Consider the following 19,747-nt stretch of genomic DNA (forward strand, 5'->3'; position numbering starts at 1 on the left):
CGAGGCCGAGAAGACCAAAACGCGGGGCTGCTTTCCCTTCTCCTACACTCGGGCTCTGGACGGCGACGGCGGCGACAGGTTGCACGTGAGCCTGCAGCAGGGGCAGAGCAGCGGCACCGGGAACCTCCTGGACAAGGGGGACCCGGCCCTCCCACCCCCGACTACCGCACGTCGTCCCGCGCGCTCCCGGCCCAGACGGCCCGAACCCTCAAGCAGAGGCCCTACAGCCTGGCTGTGCCTGGCTTCTCCCAGGGTCAGCGGCTCGCTGGTGGCCACAGTGTGGGGACGCGGCCCACGGGCAGCCGCTGCTCGGAAGCCCCCCCCCCCCGCCCCCCGTCTGGCCTCCATCAGTTCCCACCTCTGCGCTCGTTGGCTTGTTCTCGGGTTCTTTGTCTTCCTCACTTGCCCTGTCCTGCCTTTTGGTTGGTGACCCCAGACTCTGAGATCCCCCAGGGTCCATGGTGCTGCCCCATCTCTGCTCCTCGTGGTTACACGCCCCCCCCCCCACCCCGCGTGTCCCCCAGGAAGGAGCTGCGGGCGCGGCAGCGGGGGGGGGGGGGGTCCTCGCCTCTGCTCCGAGGCCGCCGTGTTCATGATGCGCGGTCCCCTGTCGAAGGCTCACCGCATGCCAGGCCTAATGTTTGAAGAGAAAGAAAAATCTTAAAAAAAGAAAAAAAGAAAACCAGGAAAAGGACTTTTCTTTCCCGAAAACCAAAACCAGATCTGCCTGGCCCCCGGGGCGCGTACTGTTGCTCCTGCCTCTGACTCCCGCCGCGGACGCTGGCGTCTGTGTCGGGGAAGGGGAGGCTCGCGGCCCGCAGGCGCCCCTCCGAGGGCCGCTCCCGTAAGGGAGGCCACGGCCCCCGCCCCCGCCCCCGCCCCACGTCGGCCCCGCAGGCCGGCCCCTGAGCGCTTCCTTCCCGCGGACGCCGAGGCCCCTGTGCAGCGCCGAGCGCGGCGGCCCCAGGGCCGTGGGACCTCCCGCGGGGGTGGGGAGGGGGGGCGGCAGGCGCGGCTGCTCTCGGACTTTCCGAAGAGCTGCAGAGACCCCCCCCGGCCCCGACTGTCCTGGAAAGCGGCGGACAGCGGGAGGGAATCGCGGGCCCCCGGCTGCGGGCCGGCCCTGGGGAGGGGGCAGCAGGCCGCCCCCCGCCCCCCGCCCCCGCTCCCACGCGCTCGGCTTTCCGTGGGTCTTGGTGACTGCAGAAGCAGACACGCGGACTCCTGGGCTACTGGCTTCGCCTCTTCACACCCTGAGTCTGGGGTGGGAGCCCCGTGACGCTGTGGACGCTTTTTCTGATGTGATCTAAGAAAACCCTCCGCCCGCCCTCCTGGGAGGGTTCGCGAGAGAAGCAGCTCAAGGCACAGACAGACCCATTTTATATTTAAGGAAGAAACAAAGCCAGAACGTGACCCATGTGCAGAGAGCCTTCCGTGGTGTGTGCTCATTTTGCTAAAAGATCTCAAATCCAGGGGATTCCATGCTCAATGGATGAATGTAGACACAAAACCGCGACACTTGTATGAAGATGTAAGGTGCTCAAAATATTTTCGTTTCCTTTCCTCTTTTTTTTTTTTAAATCTGAATTGTGCCCTGTACTGCAGTCGTTTGAATAAAAGTTTTATTTCTTGTCAAATAAATAAATAAATAAATAAATCAGTAGACTTTGAATAAAGCAGATCATCCTTTATAATGTGAGTGGATCTCATTTAATCAATTTAAGGTCTTAAGTGAAAAAGACAACCCTCTCCATAGGAAGAGGAAAGAACCTCCTAGCCTCCACAATTTCATGGGTCAATTCATTAAAATCAATCAATCTCTCCCCTCACCTCCCATGTCTGTTTCTTGAACATGGGGAATCCTGACTACTCTAGAATGATAACTTACCTTGGTAACCAACAAAATTCAGCTTCACAGAGTACAAGAATTTTATTAGAGCAGAAAATCAAAACTATAGGTGACTTTGAGGATGCAATATCCTTGTATTTTCCCGTCTTAGGAGATGTAAAGAAATCCTAAGGAAAACATACTTGCCACAAAACATGAAACAAACATTCAAGCTAAAGCTATTTAGATTTTAAGAGAACAGAATAATGGCATCTAACATCTAATTGCACCCAAAACTACCATCACCTACAACTTTTTTTCTTAATCCAAATTTATTTTTTTACTCATCTATTTAAGCCTGTCTTCTGAAGTTGTGCTTAGTAAAAATATTCATGTACTAATGAATTGTACTAATTGTACTAATACTGCCTTTGACATGTACAGAAGAGATAAGAATGAAATCTATATAGATAGATATAAATGTAGATATAATTGTCTAAACTTACATGATCAGCTGCAAGGATTACTTCAAAGTCATTCCTTGGAATGATTGCTCTCTGTTACTATTTTATCCTTGTTAACAAATAATACATTTTTTCTTTGTCATGCCATGGATACCCTTTTTCAGACACACAGCACATTTTTACAAAGTACTTCCTCATGTCACCCTCAGCCACAGGTAGAAGTGATGGTATCCCTGCTTGAGAAGAAACCATGGTCTTACTGGGGAAAGGAGATGACATGAAAACAGATATTTATGGTAACATGTGATAAAAGTTACAAAAAACAATGGGAAAATGCTGTAAGAGGCAAAGAAGATAGTTGGAAGATCTTGTAGAAAAGATGACTTTGTAAACTGGGTTTTGAAAGATGAAAAGCAGTTTTCTAGGTGAAGAAAGAGGGCCAAAGCGATAGGTGCAGGGATGGTGAGATGGCTGAATTCAAGATCATTTGTGAGTTCAAAAGAATAGGGATAGCAGAGGGGGCGGGCAAGATGGTGGAAGAGAAGGGTCCCCAAATCGCCTGTCCCCACCAAATTACCTAGATAATGTTCAAATCATCCTGAAAAAACTACAAATTTGACGTGAGATTTAAAGAGGGAACAGCTGGAATGTTACAGAGAGAAGAGTTTGAGCTTCTAACAAGTACAACTCGTTTTTAGCCACTCTGCAATGAGCAAAATGACTAGAAAGAAGAACACACCACAAAAGAAAGAATCAGAAACAGTACTCACTGGCACAGAGTTACAGAATTTGGATTACAATGCAATGTCAGAAAACCAATTCAGAAGCAAATTATAAAGCTACTGGTGGCTCTGGAAAAAAGCATAAAGGATTCAAGAGACTTCATGACTGCAGAATTTAGATCTAATCAGGCCAAAATTAAAAATCAATTAAATGAGATCATTGGGAGGTCCCAATGATGAGGGTTAATGAGGTAGAAGAACGAGTGAGTGACATAGAAGACAAGTTGATGGCAAGGAAGGAAGCTGAGAAAAAAAAAAAAAAAAGAGAGAAAAACAATTAAAAGACCATGAGGAAAGGTTAAGGGAAATAAATGACAGCCTCAGAAGGAAAAATCTACGTTTAATTGGGATCCAGAGGGCACCAAAAGGGACAGAGGACCAGAAAGCGTATTTGAACAAATCATAGCTGAGAACTTCCCTAACTTGAGAAGGGAAACAGGCATTCAGATCCAGAAGATAGAGAGATCCTGCCCTAAAATCAATAAAAACCATTGAACACCCGGACATTTCATAGTGAAACTTGCAAATTCCAAAGATAAAGAGAAGATCCCTAAAACAGCAAGAGACAAGAAATCCCTTACCTTTATGGGGAGAAGTATTAGGTTAACAGCAGACCTCTCCACAGAGACCTGGCAGGCCAGAAAGGACTGGCAGGATATATTCAGGGTCCTAAATGAGAAGAACATGCAGCCAATAATACTCTATCCAGCAAGGCACTCATTCAGAATAGGAGAGATAAAGAGCTTCCAAAATAGGCAGAAACTGAAAGGATATGTGACCACCAAACCAGCTCTGCAAGAAATATTAAGGGGGACTCTGTAAAAGAAAGAGGAAGCCCAAAGAAATAATCCACAAAAGCAGGGACTGAATAGGTATTATGATGACAAATGATGATAAATTAATCTCTTTCAATAGTAACTCTGAGCATGAATGGGCTTAATATCCCATCAAAAGACGTAGGGTTTCAGACTGGATAAAAAGCAAGACCCATCTATTTGCTGTCTACAAGAGACTCAATTTAGACCTAAGGACACCTCCAGCCTAAAAATGAAAGGTTGGAGAACCATTTATCATTCAAATGGTCCTCAAAAGAAAGCAGGGGTAACAATCGTCATATCAGATAAATTAAAGTTTATCCCAAAGACTGTAGTAAGACATAAAGAGGGACACTATATCTTACTAAAGGATCTATCCAACAATAGGACCTAACAAACATGAATATTTATGCCCCTAATGTGGGAGCTCCCAAGTACATCAATCAATTAATAACCGAAGTAAAGACCTACTTAGATAATAATACACTTATACTGGGAGACTTCAACACGGCACTTTCCGCAAATGACAGATCTTCTGAGCACAACATCTCCAAAGAAACAAGAGTTTTAAACGATACACTGGACCAGATAGATTTCACAGATATTTACAGAATTTGCATCTGAATGCATCTTAATACACATTCTTCTCAAGTGAACATGGAACTTTCTCCGTATTAGACCACATACTGGGTCACAAATCAGGTCTCTACCAATACCAAAAGACTGGGATGTTCCCCGCATATTTTCAGACCATAATGCTTTGAAACTTGAACTCAATCCAAGAAGAAATTTGGAAGAAACTCAAACACGTGGAGGTTAAAGAGCATCCTGCTAAAAGATGAAAAGGCCAACCAGGAAATTAGAGAAGAATTAAAAAGTTTCATGGAAACTAATGAAAATGAAGATACAACTATTCAAAATCTTTGGGAAACAACAAAAGCAGTCTGAAGAGGGAAATACATCGCAATACAAGCATCCCTCAAAAAATTGGAAAAAAATCAAATACACGAGCTAACCTTGCACCTAAAGGAACTGGAGAAAGAACAGCAAATAAAACCTACACCAAGCAGAAGAGAGTTAATAAAGATTCGAGCAGAACTCAATAAAATAGAGACCAGAAGAACTGTGAAACAGACCAACAAAAACAGGAGTTGGTTCTTTGGAAGAATTAATAGGATAGATAAACCATTAGCCAGCCCTATTAAAAACAAAAGAGAAAAGACTATAATTAATAAAATCACAAATGAAAAAGAAGAGATCACCACCAATACCAAGGAAATACAAACGATTTTAAAAACATATTCTGAGCAGCTATATGCGAATAAATTAGGCAATCTAGAAGAAATGGATGCATTTCTGGAAAACCACAAACTACCAAAACCGGAACAGGAAGAAATAGAAAACCTGAACAGGCCAATAACCAGGGAGGGAATTGAAGCAGTCATCAAAAACCTCCCAAGACACAAAAGTCCAGGGCCAGATGGCTTCCCAGGGGTATTCTATCAACTGTTTAAAGAAGAAGCAATACCTACTCTACTAAAGCTGTTCTGAAAGATAAAAACAGATGGAATACTTCCAAACTCTTTCTATGAGGCCAGCATCACCTGAATTCCAAAACCAGACAAGGACCCCACGAAAAAGGAGAATTAGAGACCAATATCCCTGATGAACACAGATGCAAAAATTCTCAACAAGATACCTGCCAATAGGATCCAATAGTACATTAAGAAGATTATTCATCATGACCAAGTGGGATTTATCCCCGGGATGCAAGGCAGGTTCAACACTTCTAAAGCAATCAATGTGATTGATCATATCAACAAGAGAAAAAACAAAAACCATATGATCATTCAATAGATGCAGAGAAAGCATTTGACAAAATAGAGCATCCATTCCCAATCAAAACTCTTCAGAGTATAGGGATAGAGGGAACATTCCTCTATAGGGATAGAGGGAACATTCCTCAGCATCTTAAATGCCATCTACAAAAAGCCCACAACAACTATCATTCTCAATGGGGAAACACAGGGATGTCCACTCTCACCACTGCTATTCAACATAGTACTAGAAGTCCTAGCCTCAGCAATCAGGCAACAAAAAGAAATAAAAGGTGTTCAAATTGGCAAAGAAGAAGTCAAACACTCCCTCTTTGCAGATGACATGATACTGTACCTAGAAAACCCAAAAGACGCCACTCCAAGATTGCTAGAGCTCATATAGCAATTCGGCAGTGTGGCAGGATACAAAATCAATGCCCAGAAATCAGTGGCACATCTATACACTAAGAATGAAGAAAGAGAAATTAAGGAGTCGATCCCATTTACAATTGCACCCCAAAGCATAAGAGACCTAGGAATAAACCTAACCAAAGAGGTAAAGGATTTTTGCCCTAAAAACCACAGAACACTTCTGAAATAAATGGAGGAAGACACAAAGAGGATGGAAAACTATTCCATGATCATGGATTGGAAGAATTAACATTGTGAAAATATCGATCCTACCCAGGGCAATTTACACATTCAATGCAATCCCTACCAAAATACCATGGACTTTTTTCAGAGAGTTGGAAGAAATCATCTTAAGATTTGTGTAGAATCAGAAAAGACCCTGAATAGCCAGGGGAATATTAAAAAGAAAGCCAGAGCCGGGGGGCATCACAATGCCCGATTTCAAGTTGTACTACAAAGCTGTGATCATTAAGACAGTGTGGTACAGGCACAAAAACAGACACATAGATCAATGGAACAGAATAGAGAATCCAGAAATGGGCCCTAAACTCTATGTTCAACTCATATTAGACAAAACTGGAAAGACTATCCACTGGAAAAAGGACAGTCTCTTCAATAAATGGTGCTGGGAAAATTGGACAGCCACATGCAGAAGAATGAAACTAGACCATTCTCTTACACCATACACAAAGATAAACTCAAAATGGATGAAAGATCTAAATGTGAGACAAGATTCCATCAAAATCCTAGAGGAGAACATAGTCAACACCCTTTTTGAACACAGTAACTTCTTGCAAGATACATCCATGAAGGCAAGAGAAACAAAAGCAAAAATGAACTATTGGGACTTCATCAAGATAAGAAGCTTTTGCACAGCAAAAGAAACAGTCAACAAAACTAAAAGATAACCTACAGAATGGGAGAAGATATTTGCAAATGATGTATCAGATAAAGGGCTAGTATCCAAGATCCATAAAGAACGTATTAAACTCAACAGCAAAGAAACAAACAATCCAATTATGAAATGGGCAAAAGACATGAACAGAAATCTCACAGAGGAAGACCTAGACATGGCCAACAAGCACATGAGAAAATGCTCCGCATCATTGCCTGTCATGAAAATACAAATCAAAACTGCGATGAGATACCACCTCACACCAGTGAGAATGGTGAAAATTAACAGGACAGGAAACCACAAATGTTGGAGAGGATGTGGAAAAAGGGGAACCTTCCTGCACTGTTGGTGGGAATATGAACTGGTACAGCCACATGGAAAACTCTGTGAAGGTTCCTCAAACAGTTAAAAATAGAACTATCCTGTGAGTCAGCAATTGCATTACTGGGGTTTTACCCCAAAGATACAGATGCAGTGAAACACTGATCACCTGCACCCCAATGTTTATAGCAGCAATGTCCACAGTAGTCAAACTGTGGAAGAAGCCTTTGTGTTCATCAAAAGATGAATGGATAAAGATGATGTAGTCTACGTATACAATGGAACATTACTCAGCCATTAGAAACTACAAATACCCACCATTTGCTTCAACATGGATGGAACTGGAGGGTATTATGCTGAGTGAAGTAAGTCAATCAGAGAAGGACAAACATTATATGGTCTCATTCATTCAGGGAATCTAAAAAATAGTGAAAGGGATTAAAGGGGAAAAGAGAGAAAATGAGTGGGAAATATCAGTGAGGGTGACAGAACATGAGAGACTCCTAACTCTGGGAAACGAACAAGTGGTAGTGGAAAGGGAGGTGGGCTGGGGGTTGGAGTGACTGGGTGACAGGCACTGAGGGGGGCATTTGATGGGATGAGCACTGGGTAATATGCTATATTTTGGCAAATTGAACACCAATAAAAAAATATACACCCCCCCCCCAAAAAAAAAAACCCAAAAGAATAGAGATAGACAGATTTTGGTTGTGGATTGTGAGTGAGAGGGAAGGATTCAGAATGAAATTTACGGAGAAACATCTCTCTCTCTTTTTTTTTTTTTTTTGTCAGATGTTGGTTTTAAATGCAGGCAACCTAATGTATTAGGTCAGTAGAGAGATCATCTATTTAAGAAGGGCTGAATTTGGCTATTTAAAGGTCCTTCCAATTCTAAAATCCCATGTCCCTGTAGAACTTGAAATCTAATGAAATGAACAAAGTTAAATATTTGAGATAAGCTGGACAAAATACATGAAAGGAGGTAATTTGTTTTCCTTGGCAGTAACATTGAATATCTCCTGACCAAAGGCAGTGGGAAAAAGTTATATCAATGAGCATTTATCACAGCTTCTTTTCAAAATGAGCATCACTAAATAGAAAATAAAATCCACGAAGACAAAGAAGCAGAGGGAAAGATGGTGGAAGGGAGATGAGAATTTTGGGGATGAGAATCAGATCATATAGTGGTAACTGACTAAGTGAAGAAAGTAGAAACTGAAGCCTACAGAGTGAAAAGTGAACAGCAAGGAAGCCAATTTGTGTCCATAAACTTTGGAAATGCTCAAAAAGGAGAGTCACTGGACACCTCTGTTGAAGGCTGGATTGAACAGTAGGGCTGAAAATAATATTTCTTAAAAGTCTGTAGAAGGAATGGTTGCAATGCAGAATACACTTTTCTTGGTAGTGGGAACTTGTACTTTCCTAACCAGATAAAAGGTAGAAATTTAATTTCATGAGGAATTGACCCAGAAAAGCTCTGGCCTGAGGACTCCTAAACACAGCTGGGGACAAGGGTGAGCCACTACCCAGAAAACCAGAGGAATATGTAAGAATGATGTATCTTGATGGAATGATGGTTGATGAACCATCCTGCTTCTCCCCAGCTTCCAGAATGCTGGCTTCCAGGCTGATTGCCCATGTCTTTGTTTCTTTCACCATGCCTCCTTTTGACTCACATGTGCCCAGGGAGATTAGAGAATTTCTCTCTGGAGTAACCAATTGGTTCAGGGGAAAAGATGTGCAGATACTGAAAACTATGGAAGTCCCTTGAAGAAGTTTGCTCGCCATCTCAGCATCCTTCAATATAGTCCACTAGATATTTGCTAAGTTGTCAGTGCCTCACTCTTAAATATGAACAGGGAGGAAGAACAGATTTTTGAAGAAAACATGTAACATGAACACCACAAGCCAAAATGTATATAATAAAGGAAGAAAGCTAGAAGAAATGTGTGGGAGATATCAGAAAGGGAGACAGAACGTAAAGACTGCTAACTCTGGGAAACGAACTAGGGGTGGTAGAAGGGGAGGAGGGCGGGGGGTGGGAGTGAATGGGTGATGGGCACTGGGGGTTATTCTGTATGTTAGTAAATTGAACACCAATAAAAAATAAATTTAAAAAAATACAGAGACAATGTAAGAAACAAAACAAAACAAAAAACCTCAAAGAAATTAATTAATATACTTATAAACATGAGAAGGTACTCAGCTCAAGAAATAAGAAAAAGATATTATTAAAAAGAAAAATTGAAAAAAAAAAAAACCTTACACATAGTGAATTACATCATGACAAAAATAAGTCACCCTTAATATAAAGTTAACTTTGGCAAAGGAAAAGAAATCTGAAGGCGAATGTTAAAAGACAATGGTAAGATGCAATATCTGTCTAATAAATGACCCAGAGGAAGTGATAGAAGATAGAAATAAATATTCATATTCAGAAATATATGACTCATATGTGTCCTTTATTGTTAAAAGTGTTCAAGGGGTGGCTATTGAAATAAAAGACGGGGTGAATGAATTAGCAAGGTGTAGTATATACATAAAATTAAACACTGTTCAGTCTTAAAAAGGAAGGAAATTCTGTTATACGCTGCAAATTATGCATGAAATGTGAAGATGCCATACTAAGTGAAATAAGCCAGTCACAAAAGGGTAAATACTGTACCTTATGCGATGTACCTAGATGCATAAGAACAAAGTAGAAGAGTGATTGCCAGGGGCTACCAGTCAGAGGAATGGGAAGTTTTTGTTTAATGAGGAGTTTTTATCCTCTGGGAGGGTTAACACTCACCCTCCCTTTTTTAAAAGTAGGCTCCATGCCTAGTGTAGAGCCCAATGCAGGGCTTGAACTCATGACCCTGAGATCAACACATGAGCTGAGATCAAGAGAGTTGGATTCATAACCAAATGAGCCACCCAGGCATCCCACGGATTTGGAGTTGTAGTTTGGGAAGATGAAAAAGGTCTGGAGATGGATGGTGGTGATGATTGCATAGTGATGTGAATGCACTTATTGCCATTGAACTGTGTATCTAAAAATGGTTAAAATGGCAAATTTTGTTTTGTCATGTTATCCTAATCAGTCAACAAATAATCTATGAGAAAATATTTATTTTAAGAAAACAATGGTGAGCAAGAAATCCAGTAAAATTGATATTTAAATTCAAATAATTGCAAATTATAAGGCTTATAGAGCTTATTGCTATCTTACACGGTTGTTTTTTTTTTAATTTTTTTTTTTTTTTATTTATGATAGTCACAGAGAGAGAGAGAAAGAGGCAGAGACACAGGCAGAGGGAGAAGCAGGCTCCATGCACCGGGAGCCCGACGTGGGATTCGATCCCGGGCCTCCAGGATCACGCCCTGGGCCAAAGGCAGGCGCCAAACCGCTGCACCACCCAGGGATCTACACGGTTGTTTTTAAATGGAAGAGAAATAATTTTTTAAAGTTTTAAAAAAATTTTAAATTTTCTTTTGAATTAAAAAAAAAAAAGATAATTATATCCGATCCGATCAATATGGATTTAACAGAAATTCTCCATTGGCAGAAAGTGGAATACAAAAAAGCTAGTGGTGGAAATGCCCCAGTGCTGATAATGGAGATAGCAGCAGATCAAGAGGATTCTTGAGAGATGGTGACATCATTGTTGATAGGGCAATCAGAATTCAATTGCACACAGTTGTACAGAAAGCAAAAGAGTTTATCTAACACTGGTGTCTGACTGGCTGACTTGTAGGAACCATTGGATAAGAAAAGAGCAAGGAGCAGATCCAGTGGGAGTGGCAGAGTAGAATAAAAATATGAAATGTTGAGGTTAAAGAGGGACTTTTCAGAATTTCAGACACTGATACAAAGCAAGCATTCTGTTTGATAACGGAGTCCATAGTGTGTATCTGAAATAGAAAAGGTTTAGATATGTTGGAGTTGAGGAAATTAAGGAATCAACAATCTGGTCTGTGATGTCACCATGAAGATAGAACTGTACAGGCAAGGAGGACTGCTGAACCAGAGCCAGAGTCTCAGAAGGCAACTACAGCACACTGGTGGATGAGGGTCCTGTGGTACCTGTGGGCAAGGTAAGGGAAGGAAGTGGAGATACCAGACAACATCCATAGGTGTGGGTGAAGTGTCTTCCATTCATCTAGTTTTGTGAAAAGTGCTGAGAATAGCGTTTTTTCAGTGTCACAATTAGTTTGATAATATCTGGAATCATAAAAGTCTATTTTAAAACTGTGCTTGTAGTATGCTTGTGTATTATGTTGAGCTATGTGAAATGCCAGTATCATATGGTAATCATAATAGAACTTTCAAGTCCTCCTAAACTTCCTGACCATTAGAGGAATAAAAAGGTTTTTACAGATTTTCAGCATGTCATTTTAGATAACTGATAAACTCAAATGCAATATGGGAAATATCTTTTTTATACAAGACCATTGCTATGCACAGCAGATAGGATGCAAATGATTAAGACTTTTATCTTGTTTTAGTTCTGTATCCCTGCTAGCTATTCAAATGTATTCTCAAAAAAGTTTTAGGAAAATCTGAAAATAGGCTCTTCAGGTGTTCTGTTTCTAGACCCAAATGGAAATATTAGGAAACCAATCTAATGTGAAATATTCCATCTTTTGGTTGAATTCACTTGCTGTGATCAGATTCAAGTAACATTTATTAAGTACCTGAGCATTTTCTACTTACCAGCCCACATGCTAGGTTCATTCATTATTATTCATACATTATTTTCTTTAATGGCAACTTTTCATGTAATCTTATACTCTTTGGTACTATTTTCTTATTCTACAGATAGGGAACCAGTTTCAGAAAAGATAAGCAAATTGGTCACATGGAACAGATAAAGAGTAGAGCCAGGAATTAAACCCAGGTCTCTTGACTCTACATCTTGTATTCTTTCTGGTATTCCATAATCATTATATTTAAACTTCTAAAAGAAAATAAGAAATTACATCTGGGAAATTACCTATGAAAAGAGGGATGGAATGTTTACTATTGAATTAAGTCCATACATTTCTATATTATATCATGTAGAAGTTAATCTATATTTTTGCATGATATTATACATGTCATAGTGTTGAACAGGGGCCCTGTCATTGAGAGAAATGGTAAGAAAACTGTCAGAATATACTGGACTTTGGGACTATGGGGAGAGAGTGGCACAAGGGAATGACATGAACATAGAAGAAGGAAGTATAATGTAAAGAGTATGTTGACCTGATCTCGATGACCTGTAAATTTGGAAACATGAAAAATGTGTGTCTATTTGTGTGTATGTGTATGTGTATGTATGTATATGTGCATGCATATGTTTATATTCTATGAATTTTAACATGTAATTTGATACTACCTAGGAAATACAATTTATCTGAAATATCATATATATTTCACTATTGCAAAATCTGAACTTCTACAAAATTAATAAAATAAACCATGATCATCTTGCTGAAGGATTTTAGTTTACATAAGTACCACCACTGTTTAAATATTATGTGATTCATATCTGACTTTTAGAAATAACCTGTTATGTAAAGCACTTATCCTTCAGAAACTTGAGGTCTGTATAAATTTCTGGAAAGCATAGACTTTCTTTCTTATTTATCTTAATACTGAGATTCTTGATATTTTATGGATCATTATCTCTTTAAGAATTTGATGAAAACTACAAATTCCTTCCAAGAAGAACAGATACATGCATAAATGCTAACAATCTTACATTCTATGATAGGCATTCATGAACTTCTTGGCATCAACCCCTGGACCTCCTAGGGCATCAACTCGGGTCCATAGTGGCTTTCATTGATAGGTCTTTATACTCCTCAGCCTGAGTAGAAGACACAAGGTATGCCATAGCTCAATCTAATCTCCTAATTCACTGCAACTCTAGCTCCAACCAAACTCCTCACTGACTGAAGATAAGGGGAAGGCACATAATCTCTGTGCAGAAATAGTCAATCTGTCTTTTTAAGGAGGTTATTTTGACTTACCTACTCTGGCTTGGAAATTTTTGAATTAGACACAAGCAATAAAACTCCAAGTTATTTTTAAATCACCAGGTAACATAAAATAAGAGCTCCCACTCGGCCCTGAGCCTTACAGCATCATTCAGCCCCACTTGTGGAGAATACATCAGGATGGAATAATGCTCAGGTATGAGTGATGAAAAAAATTAGTGGGAGTCCTTAAGGACATTAATTATGGTAAAAAGCAGTGATTATATATTTTCACATAGATGCTGTGACTCAGATCAACTTAGGTATGAAAAGAATGGTGGTAGAGAAATGTCAAAGTATCAACGCTACCAAGAAGTTTCTGGAGTCAGTGATTTGCAGTGTTTCTTGCAAAATTGTCTTCCAGCTTTGGACTTGCACTAATACCAAGAAAAAGCTTAATTTGTAAATATATAATCTCTGAGGCCACTTCCAGTTTGTGGTGCTTTTAATGGACAGCCTTTTTTATAGTAGCACATCAATTTTTCTAGCAGACATTGTTATTTTTCACTGATGTAGTGTTTCCCTCTCCTTCTAGACACAAGAAAGAATTACACTCTCTCAATTCTTGAACTTAGTTACCATTTGATTCCCACTTGCCAGTGAAATGTAAGTGAAGTGAAATTTAATATGCATGATTCTCCACCTCTCTCTCCATCTGCCTCACTGACCTGTGGAAACCAGATGATGGTGTCTTCCTCATCTGTGCACTTTGAATGACGATGACATGGAGCAAAAGCCACTGCCAACTTGCAGTGGATACATAGCAGAAGCAAGAAAAACACCTTGGTTGTTCTAAGTTGCTGGAATTTAGGGTTATTTGTTACAGCAGCATAACCTAGCCTGTTATGCCTGCTATTGGTATGTACTGAACTTATACAACTTTTATTTAAACACTATAAACAGAAGAGTGAGCTAGTAAATAGGTGAAACAGTGTAAAGGAGGAATGAGTAGTACCTGCTTTTAATGATTAACCTGTTCCTGCATAAGAGCAACTCAGCCAGTTGTTCTGGGATTCTTGGCTATTCCACAAAGCAAATATCTGTGTGTAAATATAGTCCACAGCAACAATGCCTTAGAGAATTCACAATGGCTGAGTTGGCCCAGTGGCCCAGGCAAATAAACACCATTTGCTTTCTTTCCCCTTTCATTTTCTCTGAGAGCTGGAGAGTGCTTGAGTCACTCAGCTTCATCCACTGGGACAGCGGTGTCAATGATCTTGTAGTTCTCTGGAGGCTCCATGTCATGGTCAAGTCACTTGAAACTGCTTAATAATCTGTGCAGGTCTTGTTGGGTCATGAAGTCCCAGAGCCACTTACTCATGCATTATCTTCAATCTCCCTCACTTTTTTCTAAGAACAGAAGAATCTCTCAGGATCCTTTAAAGCATATCCATCACAGGCTTGACTACAAGGGGAAAAGGTTGGGGAAGGTGCTTTCACCATTAGCAGGCACAAATAGAACAAATTTCAGTGAGTGACAGCAACAGGTAATGAAGAGCTCATGCTTAGATTCCAACAATTCACTAATGCACTTTTTAATTTGACAGGAGATGATATATATGTAGAGAGGCAAACGATGTCATGAGAAGAGCAAAGGATTTGGAATAAATGATCTTATCTCAAAAGCAGTTCCTACCATTTACGGCATTGCAGCTGTAAACATCTGTTTAATCCTTTTTTTTTTAGGATGTTACTTGTTTATCTGAAACAGAGAGAGAGAGAGAGAGTAGGGGTCGAGGGGTGGGCAGAGAGAGAGGGAGAAACAGACTCCCTGCTCAGTGGGGAGCTTGATACTGGCTTGATCCCAGGATCAAGCCCTGAGCCAAAGTCAGATGCTTAACTGACTGAGCCAGGCACCCCTATTAAATCTAAGCCCAGATTCTTCACTAGCACCAATGGATGCAATGATACTTGCCTTCCACAGAAACCCTGAAGGTGTATTTCACAAAATGGGCTTTCATTTAATGCTTCTTTCATTTTTTTCTTTATACATAGTCAATAAATATTAACATAATCCAGGTATCCATACATATCCAATCCTCAAGGATCATGTTTTCCTTTAATGCCCCATAAGCAATACCCTAAGCCTCCATCCTACCTAATCCAAGAAGTCCAATGTTTTGCCTAATTTGACTCCTTGGATTTTCCTGAGAATCCTTGAGGATGTGTACATATTTCACAAATCTATCCTGGCTACTCTTGTCACCTTAGCCAGCTATCTGGCACCAGACTGTTGCTCTGATCCTCTGCAAATCCTCCTAGCTGTTGTATAACTGTCTCCCCCAAGTTCTAGCTCTTTATCCTTACACTGCCTTTTCCCAAATTTTGGCACAGGACTCTCTTTATTCCCTTAGCATGGCAAAGACCAGGCTCTGACAAGATTTTTGTAAAGGTTTAGGGACAATAGAAAATTACTTTAATGTCATAGGGGTGGGGGTGGAGAGGAGGAAGGGCTTACATGCTGATTATGTTCTCATAATCCTCAGACCCAATCCTCCCTAAATGCCAGGATTTCCAGCTGATCTGTGCAGAAGCATCAACTGGGAATTGCGTAGTTCCCTCTTAAACAGATCTAGTGAATCAAAATCTCTGAGGGATGCTGTTGAGAAAGGTGTATTTCAATAAAAATACCTAGAGTTTATTAAACTCTCTATGAAGTATTTATAAAGTAGTTTCTCTGTTGGAACATTGGAAGGAATTCTGTGGGAACTTGCACCCTAGTGCCATGTTTCAGAGTCCAGTTTGCATCCAACCAAAAATAATGATTTGATGATATTTCCCCGACTTGGAATCTGAGCCTTCAATTTCTCCAGGACCAGACTAAAATAGCAAACAAACAAAATGAACAATAACACTAGGAGCAGGAATAACGAATTTTCCAAATCTCCCTGTGGGGAAACTATTATTTGTCTACCCAACACCCATCTCCCCTCTTCATCCTTTCTAATGGGACATCATTTCATTGAGCACAAAGTGCTTGGCTTCTGATAATGAATTAGGATTGGTCTGAGTCTATTTTGACTAACCTGTCTCCTCTTAGCTTCTTTTACAGCTAGGGATAGTCATATGACCCAATTCTGGGCAATTAAGGTATAAAGGAAAATTTGTGGGAGACAGTTTCTGGAAAGACTTTTGATTTCCTATCTTGACTATAGATATGATAACTGGATCACGGGATTTGTGGCAACCATCTTCTGTCTATGAGAAAAGGAAGAGAAAATTACAGAAACATTGTCAGGTCACTAGACCAAAGTCAGCATTTGGCTACCCCCAGTCTTCTTTGGATGGGAGAAAAATGAACCCCTATTTTTAAGCCACTGTAGCTTTTCTTTGTTCTATTTTATTTTAGTTACTGAAAGTATTCCCAATCGCAGGCTATTCCCCCTATAAAGATAATATAATTTCAATGCTAACTGCAATGATTGTTGCCTTTTATACTACATGATCTATTTAGTGCATTGTTATTGCAATCATCTCTATTTCAGAAGAGAATCTTGGCTTTATCCAAAAATCTCATTTTTTCCCTTCAAATTGATGAAGTTTGTCTTTGAAACTTTGCTCTGAAAGTGGTTTGCCCTGGACCTCTGAAGAAAGAGGAAAAAGTGCTGTCATCTTTGAAATAAGCCTTTTCTTTTTACTATCTTAGCTTCCCCTACCCCTCACATATATACTCCATTCATAGTTTGAGAAATCAATCACCCTTTACACCACAAATATATGATATGTAAAAATCTTCACTGGCATTATCCAATCTCTTAATAAATTTTTCCATATTTTCAAAATATTTGCAAACCATATATTTGATAAGAGCTTACCATCCAAATATATACAGAACTCATACAACTCAATAGCAAAAACAAAACGACAAAACAAAATAAACAAAAATCCTATTAAAAATGGGTAAGGGACTGAATAGCCATTATTACAAAGAAGATATAGGTCAAAAGGCATATGACAATATGCTCAAAGTCACTGATTGTCAGGGAAGTCAATCATAACCACAATATGATATCGCACACCTATTAAGATGACTGTTATCAAAAAGAAATGAGGTTAAGTGTTGGTGAGGATGTGGAGAAAAGGGAACTCTGATATACTGTTAGTGGAAATATATATTAGTGTAGTAAGTATGGAATATAGTATGGAGGTTCCTCAAAAAATAAAAATAGAACTACCATATAATCCAACAATCCTTCTTCTGGGTATATACACAAAGAAAATGAAATCAGTACGTCAAAGAGATATCCGCTCTTTCATGTTTACTGCATCATTATTCACAATAGCCAGGACATGGAAACACTCTGTCAGCTGATGGAATATATATCCTCTCATTGTACGGCTGGGCTTCTGAGCGAGTTTGGCGTGTTTGCTAACGGTCTTCAGAGAGGACATGGCGAGTCACAGCGTGACTTCTGAGCTCACAAGCATAAGCTTGGGGGCCTGAACCTGGGTGGGACGGGAAAGAGCTTTCTATGGGCCATACGGGGAAATTGACTACCACGGTTTCTGGAGAGAAGCTGCATCTTGTGTTGCACTGGTTTCTTCCATTGCCCAGTGGGACTGTGTATGGATCTGACCATGATCAGCAGACGCTTTGCGACCACAGAACCAAATTCATATATATAATGGAATTTTATTCAGTCTTAAAAAGGAGATCCTGTTATTTGCAAGAACATGGATGAATTTGGTGATCATTATGCTAAGTAAAATAAGCCAAATGCAGAAAGAAAAATAGTGCATGAAGAAACAAACATGAAGGAAAGTGGTTTTCTTCACGAAAGTGGGCACATGTAGTAGGATCTGATAGCATTCCAGAAATCAGTCCCCTTAGGCAGGGTTCAGGCCAGAGCTAGAGCCAACCCATATTAAATTACTTTAAAGAAATATTATACAACATCTGTTTCAGGGAACGTGATTTCCATAGGGCACTTTTGAAAGAAGAAGGAGAAGGAGGAGGAGGAGGAGGAGGAGGAGGAGGAGGAGGAGGAGGAGGAGAAGAAGAAGAAGAAGAAGAAGAAGAAGAAGAAGAAGAAGAAGAAGAAGAAGAAGAAGAAAAGAAGAAGAAGAGAAGAAGAAAGAAGAAGAAGAACGAAGAAGAAAGAAGAAGAAGAAGAAGAAGAAGAAGAAGAAGAAGAAGAAGAAGAGAAGAAGAAGAAGAAGAAGAAGAAGAAGAAGAAGAAAGAAGGAGAAGGAAGCAGCAGTAGCATAGGAGGAGAAGAGGGGCAGGGAGGAGGAGGAAGAATTTCAAGACCAAAAGATGAGAGAAACATTGTGTACTGCATCCCAATTTTAGAGATTTTTTTCCTAGTCCCTCAAATGATCCTGGCCACCACAGGACATTTAAACATCCTCTTTTTGCCTAGAAATCTCTTTTTCTTTCCTCCTCACCTAAACTTGTCTTTCATTCTTGATGCTTTTATCTCTCCTGATTTTCCCTAACCAGATTGAAATCTCCTCTTGTGCACACTTATAGCATTGTTCACCTCTCCAAAGCAGAACTACAATGATCATTTTATGTTTTATTTGTATAATTATGTGTTAAATGCCTACCTTTCCCACTAGATTACAAATTCTAGGAGGACAAAAACTATGCTTGTTTATACTCAATAGAGTATCTTTGGTATCTAATACATGGTAGGCACTTAATAAGTAGCTATTGTTAGACTGAATGAATATAGAAGGCATATATACTTATCAATGCATCAGAAATATCCTGTAGTAAAAAAAAAAACTAATTAACTTTACCTGTAGATTTCCCACATTTGAATCACAGAACTGTTTTTTCCTGTATAACTCCCATTAACATCCTACAGAATGAGGGTTCTAAAAACACATGTTAAAAACTCTTTTCTAGAGCCACATATTTAAAATAAATAAATAAAATTTAAAAATAAAAAATTGCATGGCCTACTGACTGAGCCAGCCAAGAGTCCCATGTTCTGTATCTTTTACTAAAATAAAAACATGAACAAACATCTCCCGCATTCTGTAAGAGATGTCAGAAACCAGAGTCCTCAGGGCAGGGGCTAGAGCACCATCTGCTGCTGCCCGTGGAGCTGGAGAACAGTCCCCGGCCATACATTTTTAATGTTTTGGAGTCTGAAGAAGTCTTAAATTTATCTAGTTTAATTTAAATCCATTCATTTAGCAGAGAAGAGAAAAAAGCCAGGGTGCTTATGTGTCCTACCTAAGATCACACAACTAGTTACTGGCAGATTAAAGTCTAAAACTTAGCTCTTCTATTATCTTATGTAGTCCAGTGATTTCCCTGTGTCTTCTGTTACCTCTCTAACCCAGAATTATGTGAAATTCAGTTGTAAAACAGAGTGGAAAGCAGTAACAACAGGTTGTTAGGAATTCCATTTAGAGACATTCATTTCTCTTCAGTTTCATTAAGACATTTATTTGTGA

General features: G+C 39.9%; 1 long non-coding RNA gene across 3 annotated transcripts in view; it reads left to right on the top strand.

Annotated features, from left to right (window-relative positions):
- Positions 1–11,301: 11,301 nt before the first annotated feature.
- Positions 11,302–19,747, top strand: part of LOC112650354 (uncharacterized) — a 34,999-nt gene continuing 26,553 nt past the window's right edge. For all 3 annotated transcript variants that reach the window (XR_003130114.3, XR_003130115.3, XR_003130113.3), the window contains exon 1: positions 11,302–11,410. This is a non-coding gene — a long non-coding RNA (uncharacterized LOC112650354). The remainder of the gene's footprint in view (positions 11,411–19,747) is intronic.

This window comes from Canis lupus, chromosome 11 (genome assembly GCF_003254725.2).
Source record: "Canis lupus dingo isolate Sandy chromosome 11, ASM325472v2, whole genome shotgun sequence".
Lineage (NCBI taxonomy): Eukaryota > Metazoa > Chordata > Mammalia > Carnivora > Canidae > Canis > Canis lupus.